The sequence below is a fragment of the Mesoplodon densirostris genome, chromosome X (genome assembly GCF_025265405.1).
Source record: "Mesoplodon densirostris isolate mMesDen1 chromosome X, mMesDen1 primary haplotype, whole genome shotgun sequence".
In the NCBI taxonomy this organism is placed as follows: Eukaryota; Metazoa; Chordata; class Mammalia; order Artiodactyla; family Ziphiidae; genus Mesoplodon; species Mesoplodon densirostris.
Genome location: NC_082681.1, coordinates 45,816,369 through 45,827,520, shown reverse-complemented (window position 1 = coordinate 45,827,520; position 11,152 = coordinate 45,816,369).

The following is an 11,152-nucleotide window of genomic DNA, read 5'->3' as shown; positions in this document are numbered from 1 at the left end:
CTCCACCTCTATCTGATCCCCAGTGGTCGAACTCCACAGATTCCCCCAGTGATCCCCATGAAGTGAGACTTGAACGGGCCTCCAAGAAGCATCCCACAATGCTGGGGAAGCTGAATGTTCATCTTTGGTTCTCTTTTTCCCACTGAAGAAACTATAAATCCAAGGGGGACCCTGTCAGTGTGGCACTGGGCTGGCCTCAGGAAGGGGCAGTGTGGTCAAAGTAAAGCTGCTCTTTGGACACTTCTAATGTGGTTTCTCTTGGTCTCTGTGGTCTAGGAGTATGCTTCAGTCTCACCTCCCAGGTTCTGGGATTTTCACAATGATGTCTTATCTATGGATATTTGCTAATTGATCTTCTTGTGAGAGGGACTGGTTCGGGAATGACCTATGTCACTCCCTCAATTCTCTTGAAGTATATGTGAGATTTATACAACAGGATACTATGCAGCAATAAAAAAAGGAATTATCAATAAATTCAATATAGGTGAATCTAACATATATGTTTATTGAAAGAGATCATACACAAAAGGATACACGCTATATGATTCCATTTATATGATGTTCAAGAGCAGAAAAAACTAATATATGTTGATACAGGTCAGAAAAACTGTTGGCTTAGGAAGTCTGGTTACTGATTAGAAAAGGACACAAGAAAACTTTCCTTTTTAAAAAATAATTAATTTTTTTTTTTTGGCTGTGTTGGGTCTTCATTGCTGCACGCGGGCTTTCTCTAGTTGCGGCAAGCAGGGGCTACTCTTTGTTGCAGTGCGTGGGTCACTTCTCATTGTGGTCACTTCTCTTGTGGAGCAGAGGCTCTAGGGCATGCAGGCTTCAGTAGTTGTGGTGCGTGGGCTTCGGTAGCTGTGGTGCATGGGCTTAGTTGCTCTGCAGCATGTGGGATCTTCCCAGACCTAGGCTCGAACCCGTGTCACCTGCATTGGCAGGCAAATTCTAAACTGCTGCACCACCAGGGAAGCCCAAGAAAACTTTCTACAATGGGAAAAGTGTTCTGTATCTTGAACTGTGTGGTGATTATAGGGGTGTTTATATACATAAAATGACATTGAGTTGTACAATTAATATTTGTTTATTTTAACTTGTGAAAAGTATGTCTCAAGTGAAAAAGTGAAAAACAATGGGAAAAAAGTTGGAAAACTAAACCTTCTGATTTTAAAATCAATACATTTCATTTATGTAAATGGATTGACAATTCGATACACATATCTCAATTTTTTTCTCTTTAAACAAGTTTAAAGATTAGAACCAAAGACAGTATATAAATACATCTATTGTAGTGAAATAAAAACTATTATAATAGTGATAGCTGTGAAAAGTACTTTAAAATTTTTAAAGATATTTACTCCAAAATCATTGTGGCAAGGTATAATACCACCAGCAGTGTATCTTTTTTCTACATACTTTAAGTCAGGGTATTAGTTTATTTTTAATGTTAGCAAAAGTGATAAGCATACATTGATTTTTATATCATTTTGCACATGCATATTTAGAGATTTAATGAGGATGATCATCCTCCTCTATCCCTATAACTAAAAAACCTAAGAAATAACATAGCAAGCAAGCAAAGAAAACTCTGAAAGTTAGAAAGGAGGAGACAGATTGGCTAGGGAGTTGGGATTTAAAGAACACAGCAAGTTAGCTACTTTGGTTTCCTTATTGTCTCCTGTATGTCCCAGACAGTGCATTGTAGAATCCTCCAACTCAGAAACACCAACAGGCACAGACAAAGTAAATAAATAAAAGTCCCAGTGAAAGTCTATTCCCCCTGGCCAGATCGTGGATAAGAGTGGCTTAACAACCGAAAAACTTTTTGACAATACCCACCCTACTCCAGTGAAACACAAATAATAAAACCACACTCCTCCCTCAGTTTCAGTGGGGTGAACAGAAAGTGGGTTATCCATCCTATATACCCACCCCATGGAATTAGCTGCACTCTAATTTCCCTACCTGGTAGTATCAGTGGGGCTGGCCAGGAAGCTAATTCATGCCACACTCAGAAGAAGCAAACAGCACTGTGATTCTTCAACCAGGTGATGGAGGGGCTAGCAGGCAGCTGATATGGGGAAAAGGAAACCCTCGTGCACTGTTGGTGGGATTGTAATTGGCACAAACACTATGGAAAACAGTACAGTATGGAGGTTCCTAAAAAATTAAAAATAGAACTACCATATGATCCAGCAATTCCACTTTTGGGGCATATCTGAAGGAAACAAAAACATATCTGCACCCCCATATTCATAGCAGCAATATTTACAACAGCCAGAACAACCTAAAAATCCATTAATGGATGAATGAATAAAGAAGTGTGGTATATATATATATATATATATATATATATATATATATATATATACACACACACACACACACAATGAGATATTACTCAGCCATATTAAAAAAAAAGAAGGAAATTCTACCGTTTGCCACAACATGAATGGACCTTGAGGACATTATGCTAAGTCAGGCACAGAAAGACAATCACTGTATTATTTCACTTATATGTGGAATCAAAAACAAAATCAAACTCATAGATAAAAGAGACCAGATTTGTGGTTACCAGAGGTGGGAGTGTGTAGATGTAGGGGATTTGGATGAAGATTGTCAAAAGGCACAAACTTGCACTTATAAAATAAATAAGTCCTGAGAATGTAATGTACAACATGATGACTATAGTTAACACTGGTGTGTGTTATATAAGAAAGTAATAAACATAGTAGAGTTTTCATCACAAGGAAAAGCACATTTTTTGTATCTATATGATATGATGGATGTTAACTAAACTAACTCTGATAATCATTTCATGATGTATGTAAGAAAATCATACCTTAAACTTATACAGTGTTGTAGGTCAATTATGTCTCAATAAAACTGGAAAAACATTGACTGAGTTGGATTTTCTATAACTTGAAACAGAAAGACTTCTAATATATGCATTATCTGCTTGCTTTGTAAATGGATGTATCTAAATAAAGAGGATTTTAATATTTAAAAAACAAACAAAAACAAACAAGCAAAACCTCATGAGCCAATAATATGCTGACAACAAGAAACTCATTTCAACTACAATTATATAGCTAGGTTGAAAGTTATGGGATGGAAATAATATACCATACAATCATTACCTGGAAAAAAGCCAGAATGGTTATATTAATATTAGATATAGTAGACTTTGGAGCAAAGAAAATTAGTAGAGACAAAGAGGGATATTGCATAATGATAAAAGGATGAATCCACTGGGAAGATATAACAATCCTTAATAGGTATATACCAAACAACAGATTGTTACAATATATGAAGCAAAAACTGATAGAGCTAAAAGTGAAAACAGATGAATACACAATTACACGTGGAGATTTCAATACCCTGCTTTCAAAAATTGGTAGAAATATTACACAGAAAATAAGCAAGGATATACAAGAACAAAACAACACAGCATTGATAGGCGATAATTGACATTTATAGAACACTCCACCTAACAACAAGAGAAGACAATTTTTTTCAAGTGCCCATGGAACATTCACCATGACAGATCATATTCTCTGACCATAATGGAATCTAACCAGAAATCAATAACAGAAAGACAATGGGAAAACCTCTGAACTTTTGAAAATTAAGCAAAAATACATCTAAATGGCCTATGGATCAAGTAAGAAGTCCCAAAGGAAATAAAAACATAGAACTAAATAAAAAATTAAAATACAACATATAAAGTATAAAATACATGAACCACAGTTAAAGCAGAGCTGAAATGTAAATTTATAGCACTAAAATGTTTTCATTAGAAAAGAGAAAGTGTCTCAAATTAATAACCAAATTTCCCACCTAAACAAACTAGAAAAAGAGCAAAGTAAACCTAAAAGAGGTAGAAGAAAAGAAATAATCAAGATAGAGCAGGAATCCTTGAAAATAGAAAAATGATGGAGAAAATCAATGAAACAAAAGTAAATTATTTTTCAAAAATCAATAAAATTGATAAACCTAGCAAAAACGCCAAAGATAAAAAGAAAAAGAAAAAAATCACCAATATCAGAAACAAACTATGGGATATCACTAAAGATCCTTCAGTCATTTAAAGGATAGTAAGGGAATACTATGAACAATTTTATGCTCATAAATTCAACTGCTTAAAAGAAATAGACCAATTCCTCAAAAAACACAAAATAACAAAACTCAATCAAGATGGAATATACACTCAGAATACTTCCATAAATGTTAAATAAACTTTATTCAAAACTTAAAACCACAAGAAAAAGAAATCTCCAGGTGGTTTTGCTGAAGAATTCTATCAAACATTTAGAGAAGAATTAAAACCAATATTACACAATCTTTTCCAGAAAATAGAAAAGGAGGGAATACTTCCTAATTCATTTATAAGACTAGTGTTACCCTGCTATTGAAATAAGATAAAGACAGTGAAAACAAAAAACACAGAGCAACATCTCTCATGAAATTAGACACAACAAGTCCTCAACACTATACTAGCAAACTAAATCCAACCATGTGTAAAAATGTTTATGCAACAAGATCAAGTAGAATTTATTTAAATTATGCAAAACTTGTTCAATGTTTGAAAATTGATTAATTAATGTACTATACCATATCAACAAGCTAAAAATAAAAATCATATAATCATATCAAGTGATGCAGAAAACATATTTGATAAAACCCAATACTCAGTCATGAAAAAAACTTTCAGAAAACTAGGAATCCAAAGGAATTATTTCAATTTGATAAAGAGAATCTACAAAACACTTACTACTAATATCATATTTAATGGAGAAATACAATACCCTCCCTCTGCTATAGACTGAATGTTTGTGTCCCCACAAAATTCATATGTTGAAATCCAACCCCCAATGTGATGGCATTTGGAAGTGGAGCCTTTGGGAAGTAATTAGGTCATGAAGATGGAGCCATTATGAATGGGATTGGTGACGTTATAAAAGACACCCCAGGGGACTTCCTTGGTGGTCCAGTGGTAAAGAATCCACCTTACATAGCAGGGGACATGGGTTTGATCCCTGGTCAGGGAACTAAGATCCCTCCTGCCGTGGGGCAACTAAGCCCACACACCACAACAAAGAGCCTGCATGCCACATTGAAAGATCCCACATGCCTAAATGAAGATCCCAAGTGCCGCAACTGAGACCCAATGCAGCCAAAAAATAAAGAAAGAAAGAAATCTTAACTACAAAAAAAAGACAGCCCAGAGACACCTTTGCCCTTTTTTTGTCATGTAAGGGCACAGTGAGAAGACAGCCAACTATAAACCAGGAAGCAGGCCCTCACCAGACTCTGGATCTGCTGGCACCTTGATCTTGGACTTTCCAGCCTCCAGAACCATAAGAAATAAATTTCTGTTGTTTATTAACTACCCTATCTATGACATTCTGTTATAGCAGCTTGACTTTACTAAGACATGTTCTAAGATTGGGAACAAGACAAGGTTGTTTGCTCTCACCACTCTTATTCCACATGAAGCAAGGAAAATATATAAAAGGCTTACAGATTGGAAAAGAAAAAAGAAAAATGGCCTTGTTTACAGGTGATGTAATTATCTATGTAGAGATTCCCAATGAATATACCAAAAAACTTCTAGAACTAATCAGTGAGTTCAGCAATGTTTCAGGATAAAAGATTGTATGCAAAAATCAATTATATTTCTACATACTAACAATAAACATGTGGAGACCAAGAACTTATATATATATATATATAGAATTTATGTTCCCTCCAAAGTAACTTAAATATGCAGGTATACATTTGACAAAACACATTCTGTATGTTGAAGATTACAAAATGCTGATGAAAGGGATTAAAGAAGACTTAAATACTTGAGCAGTCATTGTGTGTTCATGGACTAGAAGTTTCAACACATTAAAGATGTCAGTTCTCCCCAGATTGATCTATATGTTTAATTCATTTCCTATCAAAATCCCAGCATGTTTTTACAGACATAGACAAGCTTACTCTAAAATTAAAATGGAAAGGCAAAGGAATTAAAATACCTAAGTCACTCTACTGACAGTAATACCTAATATATAGTTACAATAATCAAGACAGTGTGGTACTGGCAATGAGATAGACACATAAATCAATTGAATAGAATGAGGAACCCAGAAATACACCCACACAAGTATACTCAACTTAGTGCTGACAAGCAAAGGCAATTTGATGGGTGAAGAATAATCTTTTTCAACAAACTGCTGGAGCATTTGGACAGCCATAGACAAAGAAGTGAAAATCACCCTAAACCTTACACTTCATACAAAAGTTAACTCAAAATAGATAATCCACTTAAATATAAAATTTAAAACTACAAAACTTTTAGGAAAATATCTTCAGAATCTAAGGCTAAGCAAAGTTGTTAAACTTGAAACCAACTGCACAATCCATAAAAGCAAAAAATGAAAAATTGTCACTTATCAATATTTAAAACTTTTGTTCTGATAGACACAATTAAGAAGATGAAAGGATAAGTTATACACTGGGAGAAAATATTTGAACACCACATATCTGATAAAGGACTAATATCTAGAACATATAAAAGTCAATAGTAACAAAGAAGCAATCTGATTAGAAAATGGGCAGACATTTCATTGAATAGGATTAGAGATGGCAAATAAACATGTGAAAGGTAAAAATACTCACAATCTTTTGCCTCTATAGTGGGGAAAAATTAGCTTTAGATTACAGGCTACTTTGGTTTTGTTTGTTTGTTTCTATTGGAGTATAATAGCTTTAAAATGTTGTCTTAGTTCCTGATGTACAATGAAGTGAATCAGCTATATGTATACATATATCCCCTCCCTCTTGGACTTCCCTCCCCCCCATCCCACCCATCTAGGTCATCACAGAGCACCGAGCTGAGTTCCCTGTGCTATACAGCATATTCCCACTAGCTATTTTACACTTGGTAGTGTATTTATGACAGGCTACTTTGATTCCAAATTGAAAAGCTTAAAAACAGGACCTGAAAGGATCAAACTATTTTCAAGAACCATATTCTAGAATAAGGCACAAGAAAAGTTGTAGGAATATAAGAATATTGAGCACTAAACAAGGTAAACTTATCAGTGTTTAGCATCCAGTGAAAAATTCCAGTCATGTAAAGAAGGAGGGAAATATGACCCAAATGAGGAGAGAAACAAAATTGACCCTGAAATATTAGTGATGATAGGACTGATAGACAAGTACATTGAAATAAGTTTTATAACTGCACTCTACATATGCCAAAAACTGGAGAAATAATTGAATGTATTAAGTAGAGCTGTGAATGATATTTTAAAAGAGCTAAATCCAACTTCTATAGATTAAAACTACAGCTTCTGAGATGGAAAATACACTGGATGGGATTAACACCAGATTAGATACTACAGAAGAAAGATTAGTGACATTGAAGACAGAGCAATAGAACAAAGAGAGAAATCTGGGGGAAGAGAGGGTGCATGAGACATGAAATAATTTCCAGTGGTCTAATACCAGTTTAATTGTAACCCTTTAAAGATGGGGCAGGGAGGAAAATATTTGAAGTTATAACTGAAATAATAATTGCCTCAAATTTTTCCAAATTTGATGAAAATAATAAATCCATGTATACAATAAGTCCTAAGCATATGAACCATGACAAAAACTACAGCAAGTCATATCATAACTAAATTGTTTAAAATGAGTGATAGAGACCATTTTTTAAAGTATGAAAGGAAAAAGGGGCATATTATGTGCAGACTAATAAGAAAGTAATATCAGATTTCTCGTTGGAGACAATGCAAATTAGATGACTATAGAGCTACATGTTTAAATTAATGAACAAAAGAAAATTAAGCTAGATTTATAACTCAGTGAAGATATCTTTTAAAAGCAAATGTGAAATAAATAGGCTTTCAGATATACAAAGCTGAAAGTGGTCATTACCAGCAGAATTCTGCTAGAAGATACATTACAAGAAGTCTTTCAGATGATTCTGAATGAAAATCTGGATCTAAACAAAGTAATAAAGTTTACCAGCAATGGTAACTACATCAGTAAATACTTTTCCTATTGTTTAAATGTCTTCAAATTGCTTTCAAAAATAAGATATTTTGAGTTTTACAGCATATATAGAGGTAAAATGTGTGATAACAATAGCACAAAGATTGAAATTGGAGAAATAAAATCATACCATAGTAAAGTTCTTAATCCATATATGAAGTTGAATAATATAACTTGGAGATACGCTATGGGCAAGTTAAAGATGTATACTTAAAACCTTAAAGCAATCAATAAATACTCTAACCAAGGGGGGAAAGTGGGGGGTGCAGTGGTGGTGGGATGAACTGGGAGATTGGGATTTACATATATACACTAATATGAATAAAATAGATAACTAATAAGAACCTGCTGTATAAACAATAAAATTCAAAAAAATCAGTAAATACTCTAATGAAGGGTAATAGATAATAAACCGATAAAGAATATAAAATGGAATGATAAGACATACCTGATTAATTCAAAAGAAAGCAGAACAAGAAGAAAAGAGGAGCAAAGAGCAGGTGGGTTAAACAGCAAGATGGTAGATTTAAACCCAATCACATCAATAACCACATCAAATATAAATGGTCTAAACACTCCTTAGCTAAAGACTGGGAGACTGGATAAAAAAGCAAGACTCAACTGTATGCTGCCTACAAGAAACCCACTGTAAAAATAAAGGCACACCAAAAAGTAAAAGGATAGAAACAATATGCCATGCTAATGCTAATCAAGAGAAAGTTGGAATGGCTGTATTGATATCAGACAGTACAGGTTTTAAATAGATAACTGGTGTCCATCGATCAGGACACTCAATATTGTTAAGGTCTCAATTCTCTCCAAACTGATTGATTGATTCACTACAATCCCAGCAAGCATCTTAACAGTCATTTTGGTACAAATAAACAAGCAGATTCTAAAATTCACAGGGAAATACAGAGAAATTTGAATAGCCAAAACAATTTTGATAAAGCACAAAGTTGGAAGACATACTTCTAAACTTATTATAAAGGTGTGTCAATCAAGATAGTGGCGTTTCACTGTATAGATAAACATATAGAACAGTGGGATAGAAGAGAGAGTCCAGGAGCAGATTACACATACCTGGATAATTGATACTTTACAAAGGTGCGAAGGCAATTCTGTGGGGAAAGGTTAGTCTTTTCTACAAATGAGGCTGGAGCAATTGAATACCACATTTTTAAAAAAATGAACTGGATCTAAAACTCACACTAGGTACAAAAATTAACTTAAAATAGATCATAGAACTAAACTTGAAACCTAAAACTATAAAAAATTTAAAAGAAAACTTTTGTGACCTTCAGTTAGACAAAGATTACTTAGATATGACCTCAAAGTACAATCCATATGAGAAAAAATTTATAAATCAGACTTCATCAAAAATTTTAAATTATGGTCTTTGAAAGACATTACTCTAAGAGAACAAAAAGACAAGTCAGACTGTGAGAAAATATTTGAAAAGAAGATATCCCACAAAGGACTTCCATCCAGAATAAATAAAGAGCTCTGAAAAATAAACAATCCAATTAAAAAACACAGGCAAAAGATTTGAATCAATACATCACCAAGGAAGATTTACAAATGGCAAGCAAGCATATGAAGGATGCTGAACATCATTAGTAGTTAAAGAAGAATAAATCAAAACCACTGAACATGTAATAGAGTGGCTTTAAAAACGTGTATACCAAATGTTGGTGAAGATGTGAAGGACTGAACTCTCATACACTTCAGATGGGATAGTAAAATGGTACAGCCACTTTGGAAAAGAGTTTGACAGTTTCTTAAAATGTTAAACATACACCTACCATATAATCTAGCCATTTCACTCCTAAGTATCTACCCAAAAGAAAAAAACTAGCATGTGTCCATACAGACTTGTGCAGGAATAGCAGCTTTATTTTTAATAGCCAAAAACTGGAAACAATCCAAATACCTATTAATAGGTGAAAAAATAAACAAATTGTTGTATGTCCATTCAATGGAATACTAATCAGCAATAAAAATAACAGTAATAAAAAGGAATAAACTGTTGATACATACAACAAGGATAAATCCCAAAATAATTATTCTGAGCAAAAGAAACATAAAAAGATTGCTACTGTATAAGTGCATGTACATAACATTCTAGAAAAAGCAAACAAACAAGTTTATAGTGACAGAAAGCAGCTCACTGGCTGACTGGGGACTGAGTGGGAAAGGGGTAGAACAAAGCAGTGCAGGGAAATTTGGGGGGTTAATAGATATATTAATTATATTGATTGTAGTGATAATTTCATAGGTGAATACATACATCAAAACATTAATTGTAAAAGTTTATATATGTGCAGTTTATTATATGTCAGTTATACCTCAGTAAAGTTGTATAATGAAAAGCAGGTTATGAAACACTAAGTAAGAGGTTCTATACACTAGATACTACAATATGTAATTGCTGAAAAAAATGAGTTGGTATATGTAGTAATATGGAAATATGTCATGTTACGTTTAAAAGAAAAGTAAAATGCAGAATTGCATGTATCCCATGGCCTCAGTTTTAAAGTAAAAAAATCTGGAAATATATGGCAATAATTAACAGAGTATATCTGGGTAGGCAGGCAGGAGGTGGGTGTGGTAGAGATACAGGACCATATCAATTTCTATATTATACAATTCTGTACTGTTCACCTTTTCTTTAAAAACATGCATTATATTTGTCATCAGAAAAATGATATAACATTTTAAAAACATAGGGACTATCTTGTTAAAATTATCTTTTAAATGATGAAGAAATATTTTTGGTATGAAAGTGTTCAAGCATATTGTCGAATACAATAATCCTATTTCAAATAGCATTCACAGACATATGTGTGAAAATTTATGAAAGACAAAACTACAGATGTTAACAGTGAGTATCTCTGGTGTGTTATACTAGACAGTATATATATATATATATATATATATATATATATATATATATATGTATATATATGTACACATTGTATTTCTGTATTTTTGTATTTTCTATAAGCATGTGTAATTATTTTACAGAAAAATATTGGCAGTAGACACTATATTCCTACTGTACATATTGTACCTTTCCCATCCTTCTGTATTATAGGTG